Genomic DNA, 19437 nt, shown 5'->3' with positions numbered 1-19437 from the left:
GTTCTTCGAATTCTAACCATGATAACACGTACCTTGTTTGTTCTGCTTTGTATACAGATCGTTCCAACTTTTTTATTCAATAGAATTATAACTAATTTGCCTGTTAGTTAATGGGCATTATGTGGTTGAGTTAGAACAAAGTGCTTGATGGTTAAACTTTAAAAAATACAACTTCCTTACAATCTCTGTTTCAAGAAATTCATATAAAGAAAATGTTAGGTATGCTGAAAGGAAGAGTGTATAAATTAAAACTGATAGGCATGTGAAATCTCCTTTTTTTGCCCTTGCCTAGGGAGTATGTCCTTAATAGTATATAAGGTTTAGGCTTGCCTAATATTAAATTATAATTTATTATCCTAATTTATTGATTTGTTACTACTAATTATACTTCATTTACCTCTGTGTAGTTTCCAGTACCTAAGGGGTTGAAAGGTTGCTGTAATTGGCACTTGCAGCTGCTCTTTCTTTTGACAGGGGATAATTTTGCAGCCTATGCTTTGTGTGACAGCTGCCTAATTGGGCATTCTCGCCTTGTAGTAAGCCTGCCTTCTCCAGCCTCCCTGCTGACAAATGGTAGTGGATTATAGATGAGGGCACGTTGACCCATTTGACCTTGCTGAGGCAGTGGGGAGGGGCCTTGTGCTACTTCAGGAAAGCTTTAGGTCATTCAAAGGACAAGGTCATGAGCCAGGTGGGAAAATAAAATGATATCACATGACAATAGCCTGATGACACGGTCAGTATGTCAAGGACAAACTGATTGGTATTGATTATACTTCCCTTTATGATCTGACAGTGAAAGTACTGATATTTCAAAAGCATTTTCCCAATTTACAGGAGATGAAATGCCAATAGATGTTATTTTTCCCCCTGTTCCTTTAAATGTAGGTCACGTGTAATAAAGCTTTGCCAATAATGATTCAAATTCTCAATCTCATTACCTAGGAAATACTGCAGTTTCCGAAAAATGAGATTTAGCTGACAAATTACAAATAACCAGTTGCTGTAGAATATTTTAAGAACTCATATCCTTGTGAAAGTTTTATAAGTCACAAGGCCTTCAGTATTTTAAGAGATACATTACTCTGAAAAATGAAAATATAACATCCAACTTCTGTTTAAAACGAAAGCAAACCTGAATAGTTATAATAAAAAAGATGCTTTTGTAAAGGTGACGGATATTTTACAAATATTTGTCATCTATTTTCCGAATTTTCTGTGTCCTATGGTGTGAATGGCACCATATTTATTTAATTTTAGGGGTTTAAAAATATTCTTAACATAAGTTAACTTTGAACATTGAGATTTGTTACTTCCTCAAAGAATATTTCAACATTTTTTAAAAGGAAAAAAATAGCAAAGTAATTTCAGATGTTCACATATTTCTGGTTTTGAACCGTACTTTACTATTCATTATTAATGAAAAAGAGAATATGCATTTATTTCTAAATCCTAGATCTCAGTAGGAAGTAATTTTAGTTCCCTGAGATAAAGAGCCCAGCAGTAGTAAAGTATGATGAATTTGTTCACTCAAGTAGATTTGTATGTACAGATGTGTATTCTGACCTTGTCATGCATGTCTTTAGCTATTCCCTCTACCTAAGTCAAGCTTGGTAGAGGCTTAATTTTCTGTCCTTGTACACGTATGCTTGATTAACAGTAGAGGGGTATCTCAGCGGAAGGCGGTGTACCCTTTTCCTGGTATTGGTTGGGACCAGGCATTGGGGAGTAAAGTAGAAGGAGAAAGAAAAGAGATTTTGCATTAGTATTCTGTGAAAGCGTTACTGTCTGCAGAACAAATTGATTGCTACAGTGTACCTGTGCTTGGCACCACTGCTGTGAAAGAAAGGTATGCTTGAAATCTCTTTTATTATATTACACACTTCAGGAATATTTAATATGAAGTTCTTTCTTGGCATATGGTGAATGTTGTAAAGAAATGAAATAAATGACTAAAAAGTATAAGGGACCATAATAGGATCTATATTTGTTTACTACAGTAAAGTATATAACCAGTTCTAATGAGTAATGTTTTCCCTTGTATTTTCCATTGATATCATGACATAAATAGAATACTAACAATAATCCATATGAAACGTTCAGTTACAGAAATGTATGGTAGTATTTTGTAAGGAGGTTAGATGGGAGAAATTACTTTTTTTTTTTTACAAAGTAATAATCTTAACATTCAGTGTTGGAAAATGTTTTAGAATGTTCACATAGTTTTGGTAGATCAAATTATTTCCCCTTTCACTGCTATTACTTAAATTTCAAGAATAAAATTAATAGAAGCGACAGTATATATTGCATTCTTTAATATGCCAAAGGTTTGTTTTTTGAAAATAACATAAAATATAAATGCCAAGATTTAAATTTAACTTTCAGTTGCTATAACATTTTTGAGTAAACCAAAATAATTTTTCATTAGAACAACCTGTATAAATGAATGTGTTTAGTTGCTCATTTCAATTATGCAAGTTTTATTTCCATTTCACTTTTCTCTGTGTAACTGATGCTAGTTTAGTTTATGGTAGAAAGTATGTAGGACTCTGTTAATATAGATCCAAGCTTTTTAATGTATGATATTTTGTTTCAGACATAGTTGATAATTTTTTGGAATTCTACTTTTAAATACATTAAAACACACCTTCTGATTTTTAGTGTAAAAAATAGATCCAATTAAGTTGCAGAAGGAGTGGTCAGCTTATGTGATGTATCTTAATGTTAGAGAGAATTAAAACTTGAAACCAGGGCCTTTCCTTATGGGACTGATGGACAAACAGTTGGGGAAAAAAGTTACGAACTTTGTTATTGTCTATGATAACTACAGCAAGATTATTGTATGCATGATGATGGAAAGATTCATAGAAGAATGGTTGGCGAAAATGATGGAATTGGGTGAGATGGCAAAACTGACTTCTTTGATCGTAAAAAAAAGACAATATCTACATTTATTGCTGTCTGGAAACCCCGTATAGATTTTTTGAGTGACACAGAAAAAATGAACTTATGATTTATGGTTTTGATGATTAGAAAAAGTGGAAATAAAAAGAGAGCTATTTTGTAACTATAGAGTAAAAGATAAACATATTTACAAGAAAATCAGAAACTACTTCTTTGTATCTTTTTTCTTTCTTTCTCTTTTGTTCTTACTCTATATTAGTTTCTATTAATTTTTCATTTTCTTTTAAAAGTATCTTTAATAAACTTATTTTAAAACAAATAACCCAAAGAAACAGCTTTCAATGTTGTTGTTATTACCGTATTTTCCGGCGTATAAGATGACTTTTTAACCCATGAAAATCATCTCAAAAGTTGGGGGGTCGTCTTATACGCCCAGTCGTCTTATACGCTGGAAAATACGGTATTTTAATTACTGATGTGTTAAAACTGTTGCAGACTTATTCTTTACTTGGCAATCCAAAAGATAAAACCATTTTGTTGTATGAACCTCCTTCCAGATAAATATCTATAAACTGCACCTTCAGTTTGACAGAAGTGTATTGTAAAACTGATATGCATATTTAAACAGCTTGATTTAAAATGAATCTTGAAACACATTATCAAATATTGAAACTCTGAGCAAATAATTGCAGTACTTCAGTCTATAATAACACTTTAGTCAATCCAATTAATATTTACAGATACTCAATCTTTTTTGTAATAAGGGTATCTTTGAATTTATATTAAAGTGTGTTTGATTATGACCATAGGAATAATTGAGACCTGCTGAGCATAAAAATGTATTGATGTCAAAAAGAGATCTATGAAGTTCTCTAGTAATACGTTCTTTTATAACAACTATAATTAAGCTTCAAAGTTAAACTTTTAGAGATTTATATATTCTATGTGCTCTTAATGTATTTCTCTTATGTATTTCTCTTATAAATTAAAAGCAATGTAAACAATAAAAAAACAGTCATTGTTAAAAAAAGGTTAGTCTAATGAAAATTAAATCAACAGCAAAATCTTATCCACATTAAAAAAGCTTGATGATATTTCCACATACTTCTTTTTAACCTCTTAAGATGAAGGTTGTCGTGCTCTAAATTATCATTTTAGTCTATTTGCTTATTGTGTGATAATAATTGCACACAATTTTGTGAACCAATTTTTTGATAGTTATCAACAAGATACAGTAGTTTAAACCTAGGTAACTTTTTATAAAATATAAAGATATACATTTGAATAATATAAGTAAACCAGAAAAATACACATTAACCCACTTACCTTCAAAATATTTTCCGTGTTGCTTATCAGTGCCAATCCATGTTAACATCACACATCAGAATCAATAATTATCTATTGATGATTTTGGATATGCATGCTCAGTTGCACTTCATGATTTTTAATGAAATAATATAAACATCATCTGAAAATATTCTGGATCAAAATAGGAAATGTATATATTACTCTCAAAGATATACAAGAAAGAGTTAATATTTAGAAAAGGCAAACAGTGGCATTTAATATCAGTTTGCCCTTGAATATTATCTTTATCATCAAGCATCCTGAATATATTCATTTAATTTTAGATGCCAAACATATGTTCTACTAATGACTTACATCCTTTCACAAAGTTCATATGCCTAGAATCAGGCTAGTACAGAGGTGTCAAACTGCCGGCCCATGGGCCGGATGCATCATCCGGAATCCACTCCCACCCCATTGCCGGCAATGGCAAAACCGTCCCAATACATTGCGCGACGTCACGTGAATTTGAAATGTCCGGGCTAGCACGTCACACTGAATTAATTCACCATTTTGTGAATCATTGCTTGTTATATAAAGTGTGGTTGTACTACTTTGTAGATCATGTTTTAGAAACTATTGATTAAGATCACAAAGTACATTAAGCATAATATGTAAACCCAGTTAGTCTCTAAATGACATTCAGGAGAATCCATAATTACATTTTAATAATTGAATCTTGATCTTTAGAAGCAGCAAATGCTAGTAGCAAGACCTGTAATTTCTAGGAAGAATAGTTAGTAAAGCAGATAAAGATAATCCTGACCACATATTGATCAATTAACCTTGCTTTCAAATTCTATTTGGTGCTAATCAGAAATAATACCCACTATTTATGCATTTATTAAATTTGCAACCATAGACCAAAAGAAGATTTAAGGACTAGAAAAACAGAAAACAGATAAAACAAATAGCAGTAGGATGAGAAGCAAAGAGGAAGAAAGTAAAAGAAAAATAACAGACTTCTATAGAGTTACATACAGTGAAGGGAAAAAATTCTTTGATCCCTTGCTGATTTTGTAATGTTTCCACCTCCATGTTTGATGATGGGGATGGTGTTCTTGGAATCATAGGCAGCATTTCTCCTCCTCCAAACACAGCAAGTTGAGTTGATGCCAAAGAGCTTGATTTTGATCTCATCTGACCACAGCATTTTCACCCAGTGCTCCACAAAATCATTCAGATATTCATTGGCAAATTTCAGATGGACCTGTACATGCGCTGCAGGATTTCAGTCCTTCTCGGCGTAGTGTGTTACCAATTGTTTCCTTGGTGACTATGGTCCCAGCTGCCTTGAGATCATTGACAAGATCCTCCCGTGTAGTTCTGGGCTGATTTTTTGCCATTCTCATGATCATTGAAACTCCACGAGGTGAGATCTTGCATGGAGCCTCAGACCAAGGGAGTCTGACAGTTATTTGTGTTTCTTCCATTTGTGAATAATCGCACCAACCTTTTGTCAGCTTCTCACCAAGCTGCTTGGCGATAGTCTTGTAGCCCATTCCAGCCTTGTGTAGGTCTACAATCTTGTCCCTGACATCCTTGGACAGTTCTTTGGTCTTGGCCATGGTGGAGAGTTTGGAATCTGATTGATTGCTTACTTCTGTGAACAGGTGTCTTTTATACGGGTAACAAGCTGAGATTAGGAGCACTCCCTTTAAGAGAGCACTCCTAATCTCAGCTCGTTACCTGTATAAAAGACACCTGGGAGCCAGAAATCTTGCTGATTGATAGGGTATCAAATACTTATTTCACTCATTAAAATGCAAATCAATTTATAACTTTTTTGAAATGTGTTTTTCTGGATTTTTTTGTTGTTATTCTGTCTCACTGTTAAAATAAACCTAACATTAAAATTATAGATGGATCATTTCTTTGTCAGTGGACAAATGTATAAAATCAGCAGGGGATCAAATAATTTTTTCCCTTCACTGTAAGACAGTCTTGACAATTGTACCCCAACTAGGGAGATCTAGGGTTGTCTAATTATGATTGCTGTGGAACAAAATTCTAAAATTTTCAGATAATTTCTTCTAGGATGGTCATTCAGAAAATAGTTGTGGTTTAGACCTGATTTGAATGAATGAACCTTTATTGTCAAAGTACAACCATGTATACATTGAGATTGGCTGAGCCTCCCTTCATGCCCCCACCCCCCAACTTACAGTGACACAAACCCTCCACCTTATTACACCATGTGAACTAATTGCACAACACACCGGCCTCACAAGTCAATTTTGCATAAAATTTATAAAAATTATTTCCCATTCAAAATCCTAACAGCCCATGGATAAAAGCTGTTTTTCAGCCTGTTGGTGCAGCTGGCTATACTCCTATATCTCCTACCCGATGGTAGGAGAGTAAAGAGATACCATCCAGGGTGTGAGTCATCCCTGAGAATTTTCCTCACTCTTCCAAGGCAGCGAGCCCTGGCGATGTCATCCAGTGGTGTCAGAGGACTGCCCACAATGTCTTGTGCTGTGCTCACCACCCTCTGTAATACTTTCCTATCTGCGGCTGTCAGACCAGCATACCAAACCACAATACCATACGAGAGGACACTCTCTATAGTAGACCAGTAAAAGAGGGTCATAAGCATTTGCTAGAAAAGTTGGGACAGCTTTTAGATACCAGTACTTTATTGATTAGCCCATGGGCTATATCAAGGTGCAGAGTTCCAAACACACATTATTACTAAAATGCGATAACAACCATTTAAAATGGAATTGTTTAAAATACAATTTAAAATAAAACAGGAATAAAATACAATTTAAAATGAAATTGGAATAAAATACAGTAATTTAATATGTAGATAAATAAAATATGATAAAATTATATTTCACTATCACCCCTACAGTCTACCCCAATCAGTCTCATATATGCCGATCTTAAGCAAACCATTTTGCTCAGGTACTGTGCTGTATTAAGTGTAATTTTCAAATTCTGCTTGCACTTGAGGTGGGTTATTTTGATATGGGGATCCCCATGGGTCATTTCTTTAGTGTATAGGCCAAGGTGCCTGTCTCTCACCCTCTTATACAGGCAGCAATCATAAGATGTGAGCCAGGTCCTCTACCTCTGCCACTCTGCAGACCCAGAGTCGTCGTACTTATGTTTCTGATAATCCTGGTAGCTTAGCATGTCTTGCATTCCTAGTCTATGATTCTAAGTAAATTAAATTACTCAGAATTACAAGAAGTAGCAAAAAGCTGATTGATTAATATGAGGTCCATTTAACACTTACCGTACTTAAATTATTCAGTATATAAATAAGCTGCCCTATTACTTTCAAAATGAGTAATATACAGTGGTATCGTAATATATATATTAAATTTACAAAAGCTGGTTTGCATTAGGAATTATAATGTTGAATGAAAATTCTGTGATTTGTAGCAGAAGTGCTTGGTGTCTACAAATATCTTATTTTGTATATCCTACACGTACACAGAGAAAGAGAGATTTGCTATTTTGGACCCACTAAATTACATTTAATGTACTTTGTTTTACATAAACCTTACTACCATTATGCCAAGCAGTTCTATACCTTGTAATTTACAGGTGAAACTCGAAAAATTAGAATATCGTGCAAAAGTTCATTTATTTCAGTAATGCAACTTAAAAGGGGAAACTAATATATGAGATAGACTCATTACATGCAAAGCAAGATAGTTCAAGCCGTGATTTGTCATAATTGTGATGATTATGGTGTACAGGTCATGAAAACCCCAAATCCACAATCTCAGAAAATTAGAATATTGTGAAAAGGTGCAATATTCTAGGCTCAAAGTGTCCCACTCTAATCAGCTAAAGGGTTCCTGAGCCTTTAAATGGTCTCTCAGTCTGGTTCAGTAGGAATCACAATCGTGGGGAAGACTGCTGACCTGACAGTTGTGCAGAAAACCATCACTGACACCATCCATAAGGAGGGAAAGCCTCAAAAGGTAATTGCAAAAGACGTTGGATGTTCCCAAAGTGCTGTATCAAAGCACATTAATAAAAAGTTATGTGGAAGGGAAAAGTGTGGAAGAAAAAGGTGCACAAGCAGCAGGGATGACCGCAGCCTGGAGAGGATTGTCAGGAAAAGGCCATTCAAAAGTGTTGGGAACTTTCACAAGGAGTGGACTGAGGCTGGAGTCAGTGCATCAAGAGCCACCACACAGAGATGGATCCTGGACATGGGCTTCAAATGTCGTATTCCTCTAGTCAAGCCGCTCCTGAACAACGAACGTCAGAAGCGTTTTACCTGGGCTAAAGAAAAACAGACCTGGTCTGTTGCTCAGTGGTCCAAAGTCCTCTTTTCTGATGAGATCAACTTTTGCATCTCATTTGGAAACCAAGGACCCAGAGTCTGGAGGAAGAATGAAGAGGCACACACTGCAAGATGCTTGAAGTCCAGTGTGAAGTTTCCACAGTCTGTGTTGAGTTGGGGAGCCATGTCATCTGCTGGTGTTGGTCCACTGTGCTTCATTAAGTCCAGGGTCAATGCAGCCATCTACCAGGAGATTTTGGAGCACTTCATGCTTCCTTCCGCAGACGAGCTTTATGGGGATGCTGACTTCATTTTCCAGCAGGACTTGGCACCTGCCCACACTGCCAAAAGCACCAAAACCTGGTTCAATGATTACTGTGCTTGATTGGCCAGCAAACTCACCTGACCTGAACCCCATAGAGAATCTATGGGGCATTGCCAAGAGAACAATGAGAGACATGAGACCGAACAATGCAGAAGAGCTATTGAAGCATCCTGGTCTTCCATAACACCTCAGCAGTGCCACAGGCTGATAGCTTCCATGCCACGCCGTATTGAGGCAGTAATTGCTGCAAAAGGGGCCCAAACCAAGTACTGAGTACATATGCATGCTTATACTTTTCAGAGGTCCGATATTGTTCTATGTACACTCCTTGTTTAATTGATTGCATGTAATATTCTAATTTTCTGAGATTGTGGATTTGGGGTTTTCATGAGCTGTAAGCCCATAATCATCACAATTATGACAAATCACGGCTTGAACTATTGCTTTGCATGTAATGAGTCTATCTCATATTTTAGTTTCCCCTTTTAAGTTGCATTACTGAAATAAATGAACTTTTGCACGATATTCTAATTTTTCGAGTTTCACCTGTATAAATTATTATTATTTATTAAATGTATATGCTGCCCATCTCACTATCAAAGTGACCCTAAAAATTATAAATAAGCAACACCATTTTAATGAAATTGACATTTTTTGTTGTGAAAATACATTTAACAGTAGGTTCCAAATAAATTTGATTTCAATAACTATTTTTTTTAAATCACACAAATAAAAAAGATTGCTGAAGTGCTCTTAGAAATTATTTCCAATTCTTTAATAATAGCTTTGTTGTAGCCCTATCTGAACCTTAAGTATTCTTGATCTATAGCACTCAAAACCTGGTTGGAGATACAGTTATGATCAATGTGTCACCCTTTCTGCTTCAAAGGTGACATTTGCTGTTGTTTGCTACATGTTGAATTTTCACTTTCATGCAATTAGTTGGCAAAGCTTGTTCTTGAGCCACTAAAAGAAAACCTTCAGGTTCTTTCTTTTACACCTCTTCTTAATCAACTCCATGTAGGTTTTTTTATCAGATTTTCCTTTTGTATCTTTCAAATATTGACCATGCATTGTCACCTTCTCCCAATTAACAAATCAGTTTTCAATTGTTTCTTTTCTACATTCAGCCTTCACATTTTTTCCCAAGAGCTTCCCTTGATTGACTTCCTATAGCAAGAGTTCTTAGCTTTTCTTATTGTAGTTATTCACACAATGCTTTTCTTCCACCAGTTTGTTTCACCTGTAGAAATCCCTTTCAGCTCTTGATAAATAGCTGCCAAGCCGATCAATATTAATTTTGGGGATTTGTGGAAGTAGTGGAGAATCTGAACCTTCCACCAGCTTTTTTGGAAAATACTTTATACTTCAGGCCAATTATGTCAAAGAAGTGATTAAAGACTATTTTACTGAGAAGAAAGCAAAGGAACTATCTTAACCCCGACTTTAGAAGATCACATCATTACTACAACAAATATTAAGGAGTAAGAGAACCTGGCTGTGGAATTAAGCTATTTGCAAGGTTATTTTGCAAATGACCATCAAAGGAAAGAAGCAACTAAGAAATAGCCCATATAGTACTCAACAGTATAAAAGAAAGCTGCTTAATTCTGCTACCTTGAGAAAGGAAGATTCTGCTTCCTCCCCAAAAGCATTGAGGAAAGACAAGGTTCCCTCTTGGTTGCCCAGCAAGTTTCCTTATAGCGCTACTTCCCATACAACACTTGATAATCGTGCTGTAGACACTATTCTACAGGCACTAGGAGAACTCTGCCTATTCATAAGTTCTATAGTTCTAGTTATTTTTACTTCTCTAGCTTATGCAAGGGACGTGATGGCTCAGTGGGTTAGGACGCTGAGCTTGTTGATCAGAAGGTCAGCAGTTTGGCGGGTCGAATCCCAAGTGCCGCGTAACAGAGTGAGCGCCTGTTACTCGTCCCAGCTTCTGCCAACCTAGCAGTTCGAAAGCACGTAAAAATGCAACTAGAAAAATAGGGACCACTACGGTGGGAAGGTAACAGCGTTCCGTGCGCCTTTGGCATCTAGTCATGCCGGCCACATGACCATGGAGACGTCCTCGGACAAGCGCTTTTAGGCCATCTTAATCAATCTTCTAGAAACCCATTATTATCAGAATTTAACAAACCTGCTAATCACTTAACGTTCAGAAGCAGCTTATAGATGATCCAGAACAGAGAACCATGCATCTCAAGGGATGGTCTAGAAAGAGGGACACAGGTTACTGTACACCAAATAGAATATAGCAATATCAGAAAGGTCGCTAACAAAGCCAGAATTTCCCCCCCTCCTTGGCTTATACACAGGCTACCTTTCAGAGCCATATAGAGGACTGACATGAGGGGCACGAGAACAAAGTCACTTTAATTAATTGGAATGTGGCTGGCTAGTCACCCAGATGCAGAGATATTACCTTAATAAGCTTCATAACTACATTTGACATCATCTTGCTGCAAGAAACCCGGATTCCAACAGCCCTGACATTAAATGGATACACAGCTTAATCTCTAAACGCTGTAGCAGGGGAAGGTAGAGACAGACTTAAAGGGAGTCTAGGTATATTGTTAACCACCAAATAGACCTTTATATATTGATCTGGAAGAAATGCCTATTTGGTAACTATCAAAACCCAGGGAGATTATGGACCTATTTTCTCATCTCAAATCAGGAAACGCACCAGGTGCAGATGCTATTACACCTGAGCTAATTTAAAATAATGCATATGGTGGGCTCCTATGCTGGCATCACTTTTTACATTGATAAATCTGTCACCACTATATATCACCAATATTGTTTATTATCTATATTGACAGTGTAAGCAAAGAAGCCAACCCCAAGAATGGAAATAATAACAAACTACTCTTGGCAGATGATCAAGCATTGATAGCAAGTAGAACTAAGAAACCATAACAACATCTTATGGCCACGAACCAAGAATGCCAGATAAATAATATAAGAATCAATAAAGAGAAAACAGAAGTAATGGCAATCAGAGGAAAAAAGCATACCCTAAACTCTAAACACAGTAATGGAAGGAACAAGTATAAAGCAGGTATCAAAGTTCAAATATCTAGGAACAACATTCACCAAAGATGGACAACTGGATGAAGAGATTAACATACAATGCAGTAAGGCAAACCAAGTATTAGGACAGCTTGCTCCACTCCCACAACATAAGGCAATACCAATCTGTGCAAAGAAGCATCTCATACAAAGCATATTCATCCCCATCCTATGTTACCTGTGCCAAACATGGACACTCAGAACAAAACATAAAAGTTAGAAACCACGGAAATGAGATGTTTGAGGAAAGCTTCTGGAGTGATCAGAAGAAATAAAATCAGAAATAAGACCATAAGAAAAAGAATTGGCATAGAACCAATCTTTAATTACATACAAAGACAGTAAATAAAGTGATTTGCTCACCTGGAGAGGAGGATGTGGGATTCCATGCTGTACAAGGCATATACAAAAGGAGGAGAAATTCAAAGAACACGAGGCAGACCCAGAAGAAGATGGAGAGACAACATCAAAGACATTATACAACATCAATTAACAATGGTTGATGCCTCCAGAAGAGCCAGGTAAAAGAGGAAGTAAAGAAGATGTAGAAGAAGATAAATCTGTCCCTATACTTAAAGGCAATAAGACTGATCCTGCCGACTATCATCCTATAAGTATCATTATTATAAGCTAACTTTATGCAAGACATCTTCAGTGGAAGCAGACTGGATGGAACAGGAAATATTATTGATGAAGGAACAAGCTGGTTTCAGGGAAGGCCGCTCAACAAATGACTAATGTGTTATAGTTCATCATCTTATTGCAAAATACATCTTTCAGACTAGTATTTCACTCTACGCAGCCTTTGTTGATGTTAAGGCAGCATTTGACTCCATATCTCGAATCAAGCTAATATCCCTATTGATTGCCAACTACTGCTGTATAATGCCACCAGTTTATCACCAACTACTACTTATTTGTGCGTTGCAGAAATGAACAGAGCTCAGAGTAAATTTACCTCTCAAGGACATCTGACAGCCCCTATTCCAACTACTAAGGGCATAAAAAAAGGCTGCATAGTGGCACTTTTAAAATTTATTTTTTATATAAATGATGTGATAAAATAGCTGGCGAGATTGAATTTTCATTCACGCAAACTAGCAAAGAGAGATATTACTATGCTGCTATAGGCAGATGATGCAGTAATTCTTTAAAGGATTCAAGAGAGCTCTGAACACTTTGTACACTGTTGTAAAGAGAACCAGTTGGAAATCAAGCACTCTAAAGCTAAAATAATGGCATTTGCAAATTGCCCTAAAAAGCATACCTGGATTATTAACCACCATTCCATCAAACCGGTGCACTGATTTCGATATCTGGGAGTAATTTTTCAGGCGAATGGACATAAAAGCGCTCATGTCAACTGTTCTTCACAAAATACACATAGGAGTGCAACAGCTATTTTGAGATTTTATTATACTAGTGGAGGTCAATACATACCTGCAGCCATCAAGCTTTTGAAGCTAAGTCTGTAGCCCAGTTGCTATATGGTGCATAACTTGGTCCATCTTCCAATCTCGCACCATTAGAACTTGTCCAGTCCAAATTCTTTAGAGCAATTTTTCAAGTTTCAGATTGCATCTCTAATTCCTCATTATGCATGGTGGCTGGAATGGTGAGAGTGGAGACCAGAATTTGGCAAGCTGTGCTATTCATATAATAGGACTGGTTAGGTATTAATTGCTCAATGTTTCCGCCATTTAACTTGATTTTAAAATTTTATGAACTTTTTTGATATATTTGGTAAAAGTATTTTCTTTATTTTGATTCTTTAATAAATCAGAAGCTTCCACACTTCCCAAATACTTTTAACCTTCTTCTGGTGCTACTGCCTTATATCAAATCTTCATTGTTAACCCATATTCCATCATCTTCAATAATTTTTCCTGCCTTCATGGTTATGGTTGCACACTTGTCAATGCCAAATCACATCCCAATATATTTACAAAGGTCTTTTGTGCTTTTAATAAGGAATCCAGCTTTTGTTTTTCCAAATAATTTTAAATCATCCACATAAAGTTACTCCATTTTTTTGACCAATTCATATCTGCAGTTTGCCTTGTTCAAAATTGCCATTGATTGTATAAAGAACATTGGTCGTAATTATTGCTACTATTGTTGTTGTTATTGTTTTGTATCATCCAGTTAGCATTGCTCTCTGCTTCACTCTTAAATAAGTCTGCATCACTTAGTTCTTTGTTGTAGTATTTAAATTGAAACCTGTGCCACAACAAAGCACATTTTTATCACATGTGGTGGTTCTTATAAAAACCCTAAACTGTACTTGAAACAAATAGGTCAATTCAGTTTTGAAATGAAACCACAAATATTTCTGTTAGGGACAATTCCAGAGAAATATCACTCTTACATTCATGCTGACAGTTACAAGACACATTTGGCACAACATTAAAAAAGAAAAACTGCCAATGATACAAGACTCGGTAACCAGAACTGGAGAGTACACAGCAATTAGAAAATAACAATATATATTCAGAATAGACGTCTAACCAAATTTAAGCAGGAATAGCTTCCTTGTGTACTACAAACCACACAGCAAGGCAAACAAAGGCAGACATTTGGATTATGGTTCCTAGTTGATACCAGTCAAAAATAATAGATGAAAGACTTTATGTTGTTCAGTATAAAGCACAACTATTTACATTAACATTTGGAAAATAAATGGCAAGGGAAGGAAGAAAGCATCACTTAACACATTTTTCTGTGGAGTTTTTTTTTCCCACTCTAGCTTTTTTTTTAACTTTGTACTCTGCACATTTGATTAATTGGTTGATTACGTGACAACTCAATGTTGTCTCTTAGTGAGCATACAGATTTTCTCCATAACAAACTGAACTGGACTTTTCGTTCTTTCAATAGTGCACTTAAAGTTACTGTAACTGAGTCGATTAATGTTCCTACTGGTTGTCCTCTTCTCTTTCCTTCTCCTTTCTCATCATTAGGGTCTTCTCCGTAAAGATAATTCTTTATATAATGTATCTAAAGTAGGAGAGTTTGAGTCTGTTCATTTTGTGCCTCAAGTGACAACTCTAGATTGATTTGTTTGATGATTCATTTGTTTGTTTTTCTTGACTTTCCATAGTATTCTTAGGAGTATTCTCCAAGACCAAAATTCAAAAGCACCAATATTCTTCCTATCCTGCTTTTGCAAAGTCCAATATTTGTATGTTTAATCTTCTAAAAAGTCTAAACATGTATGGGGAAACCCCCTGCCTGAATAAAAATGAAAATCATTATGCTGTTTAGATTTCGAACAAGTGTGGCTCAAAAAACATGTCACTAACAAATTATTTCTCTTTTCAAAATGTACATGTTCTCCAATGAAAGAAAAGAATGTATGTGTCTGCTATAGAAAGAGAGCAGGTGAGCAGGTCTCCTGATGGGACGGGGTGGGATTTTTATAAATGACTTTAATTTTAAATTTGTATTAATTTATGGGCATTGTTTAATCATGTTTTAATAATTTTAATTTTTGTATCTAGTTTTTATGTATTGCCCTGTTCACCGCCCTGAGTCCCTAGGGAGAAGGGCGGTATACAAATTAAATTAATAATAATAATAATAATAATAATAATAATAATAATAATAATAATAATAATAATAATAATAAAAATTGTAATTTTAATAATTAGGAAAAGAAAATGAAGTGTGGAGTATTCAGTTGTAAAATTGGGAAGCTGCTAAAAGGTGTTCATGATGATGTAGCTGTTACTTTGATTGTTGCTGTAGATTTATTACAAGTTAAATAATCAAGTTTGGTGCTGCAAGAAAAATATAAATATAGAAAGAAAATTAAAGGTTAGTTTTATGGTTACTAAATTATTTTCATAGTTACTAAATAGATTTCATAATTGAATTTATGTGGCCATCTATTTCATGTGCATGATTATATAAGCAGATTTCACTAGTTTATACATTTGTTCTGAGTGCTTGTTTTTTCAGTAGTACATGGAAACATTGGGAAAGAAAAATATATGTTTCACATTTCATTTTAAAGCTGTGGACTATTCAGTTTTGATTTAGTATAAGTATTAGTGATTAACCTTTGGTATGCATGATGTAAATTTATAGATGTAAAGAACAGTCTGTACTAAACAAATGCTAAAATTATTGATGGGAGGAAATAATTAAATGATCTTTAAGATGGCTTATAAAATACACGAATCCTATAATACTTTATTTTCTTCAAGACAAATAAATTTTACAATTAAATCAAAAAAGCAAAACCATATTACAATTTACATATAGAAAACAGTTTTTTAAAAAAGCTGCATTAGCTTTTTAAAAGCTGTCCATTTCACATTAATATATGCATGTAGATCAAATAAGGAGTAATATTCATTAGTCTCTCCATTACATCAATAAAGAAATTATTCATAATTAGAGAGTGAATACATGATAAATTCCAGATTGTCTTTCTGTTATAAAAGGATAGCCTTTTTTGCTATTTCCATATGATGTGACCAGTGAAAGATCACAGGTTGCCGTATTACAATTCAGAGTTATATCACATCTTTAAACCATTTTCTAAAGGCAAAGCCAATATGTGATGTTTCATTCAACTAGGTAGCATCAGTGCTAGTGAGTGTAGTTTTTAATCCCTGTTTATAATTTGTAATAATCTAGGAAAAATTTCTGGTTCAGTTAGTAACTCACAACTGCTAAAAATCAGAATAAGATTGCTTTATTATATTTGTATAAACTTTCATTTGGTTTTGGATTGTCCAAATTGTAATAAATCAAAATCTCAAACTTGATTGCCCATTAGTTGATGATCTAAAGTACTGCATTCCTACTAGATTATGAATTTTACTATAAAACATTCCCCCACTGCGATTCAAAGTTTCTTCTAATGTATAAGATTATCATGTAAATAAGTGTCAGAATTACATTTCCTTCCCCAAACCTTTCAAATAAATACAATAACATTATGACTAAACAATTAATAAAAAGAGAAATGTAATTCAAAATGGTAAAACTAAAACTGAGGAATGCTGTAATTTCCATGATCAATTTACTAATAATTTAAATAAAATTAAGATGTTTATCTTTCCCATAAAAACCTTTTGTCAAGTTTCCGACATATGGGCTTTTCAAGTGACTGCTAACATCGAATGTTATTGCTTGACACCTTTTTAATAACTTGTTGAAGTTTCTAGAATATAAACAATATTTATTGTTTAATATTTATATCTAGATTTATATCTAGATATATCTAGAGATCAAAACAGGCTGACAGTTGAAAACAAGAAAAAATTATAGTATAACAATATTCCTCTAATTAATGAACCTTGGGTGCAGAATATCTAGTCATAATGACTTTCAAAGAAGCCTAGTAAAATTGAGAATACCCATCTTTATTAAACTATCCAGCTGAATACTGAGCGTTTGCCTTTTTTAAGGAAACAGATCATTTCAAAATCTAAATATAGAGAAAAGGGCTCTTTTAGATTTAGACCACTTAAGATCGCTTAAGACTACTATTAAGCTCTGAGTAAATGGATACTTTTTTAAAAAAAGTATAGTAATTAAGAATCATTTTCAACGTTAGTCTCTTTTGCTCAGTTTTAAGTTAGGTATTGCCTAAGTGTTCTTCAGTCGCTAAGTTGTATCCAGCTCTTCATTACTCCATGGTATATAATATGCCAGGCTCTTGTCATCCACTGACTGACCAAAAGTGCTTAAATGTTTAAGTAGGCTCATTCTAATTATATATTCTTTCAATTCTGATTGCTTGCTAAAGTTTGTATCTATCCTGTACTAAAATACACAGTTTTTAAGAGGAAATAAGCTAAATGTGCCTGATTATTATTATGCTTCACGTAAATATAATTTATCTGGTTTTGTTTGAACCATTTATTATGCTATTACATTTATTATACTATTATATGTATAATAATATGCTATTATATTTAAGAATAGACTTTATTGTAGCTAATAGTGATTAGATTATACTATGTTTCATCTATAATGGATTAGATATATCTTCTGTTGGCATTTCGTATATGTATACAATTGTAAATATAATTTTAACAATAATTAATGAATAGAACATTTCATGTCAGATCTGGAGTTTTCTTTGTAGTCATTTAGGTTAAGGTTAGGATTTTACTATTTTTTGAAACTGGTTTTCCTACAATTAGTAAAGTGAGGATCTGTGGTGAGATTACAGATTTGTGTTTCTTCCTGGGAAATGAAAATTCTTAATATGGAGAACTTTTCTAAAAATCTCTTTCCTAGCATTTTCACAGATTTCTTGCGGTTGGGGTTTTTTTTCCTTCTAATATCATTTTTTTTAAAAATTAGGCACATTGATGATTTCCTCTAAAGTGCCTAGTGTTTGGAAGACCAATCAATGCTTCATCCAGTTATCTAATTTATTTCCCCATGGATCACCAGGAGTGAATAATAACTTTCTTCGAGTACCTTAAAAAGCTTAAATGTCTTTCATTCCTCATTCTTCACTTATGACGACAATTAAGACTTGATTTCCAGGTGTAAGTTATTAGGTTGTAAATTAAGGCACCCACATGAACAGACCTGAGTTTACATTTTTTTGTGGTGGTCTTTAAGCAAATCACTGAAAAAGTTATGTAAATTCATAGTCATTAAATGAATATTACAGTTGTAATTGCAAACATGTTTTTACAAATGGCTTTTTTTGCTGGAAACTGGCAAAAAGATGGCAGAAACAACAAAAAAAGTTGCAAATTGCAGTCATGTGACTGCAGAACACTGCAACCAGTCATAAAGGTGAGCTGGTTGCCAAGCACCCAAAATACGGTCAGATTACTATGGGATGGATGGGCACAACATTTTATGATGGCCAGAAGTGCTTTACAAGCCATAAAGAACTGGGGAAGCCTCACACTGGAGGTGGTTGATAAATTAATATCTCCCCTCCCGCTCAACCTACTTCCTCCTTCCCCACCTTTTAGTTAAAGTTGATAATTTGTGTTTTTATAGTGTTTTATTGTTATTATATACAGGTTTTCTATTGTTTTATTCTTTTTAATATTCTAAGCTGCCCAAAGTCACCACGTGATGCGATGAGTAGCAAACAAATTTAATAAATAATAATAATAACTTGTTCTGAGACCATCATAATTTTGAATGGTCTTAAGCAACCAGCCATAAGTTGATACTACCTGTATTGTGACTATTATGCATACTACTTTATATGTTATTTCTCTTTTGCCAAAAAGTGCAAGTTTACTTTGTATATACTACTGCTATGTCTACTTTCACCATGTGTTATTTGTGACTTATTTATGATGATAATTGTGGAATAATCATCCATAAAAAAGAAACCCATAACTTCCTTTGAACTTCATAGAATTATTATTAAAACCTATTAATCCCAAAACTGGAAACATTACCATTTCTAAACTGGTGTAAATGGTCAGTCTACAACTTTTCTAAATTACTTATCAATCTAATAGAAATCCTGATCAAGATTTTTTTAAAGAGTATTGATCTGTTTATTAGGACTGTGGAATGACTCATAAATTGC

The 19437-nt window shown here is 34.4% G+C and overlaps 1 protein-coding gene across 5 annotated transcripts in view; it reads left to right on the top strand.

Moving 5' to 3' along the window:
• Positions 1 to 19437, top strand: part of NRIP1 (nuclear receptor interacting protein 1) — an 83548-nt gene that overhangs the window by 55202 nt on the left and 8909 nt on the right. The window contains exon 1 of one of the 5 annotated variants that reach the window (XM_081326313.1): positions 14959 to 15287. The exons of 3 other annotated variants lie outside the window; for them this stretch is intronic. The gene's annotated coding sequence lies outside the window, so the exon portion shown is untranslated. Of the gene's footprint in view, positions 1 to 14958; positions 15288 to 18218; positions 18422 to 19437 lie in introns of those variants that run through there. One more of the 5 variants, XM_081326312.1, reaches the window with a different exon arrangement.

This window comes from Vipera berus (assembly GCF_964194415.1).
Source record: "Vipera berus genome assembly, chromosome: 4".
NCBI lineage: Eukaryota > Metazoa > Chordata > Lepidosauria > Squamata > Viperidae > Vipera > Vipera berus.
The sequence above is the reverse complement of the archived record's forward strand: the minus strand, read 5'-3'. Positions and strand labels throughout refer to the sequence as shown.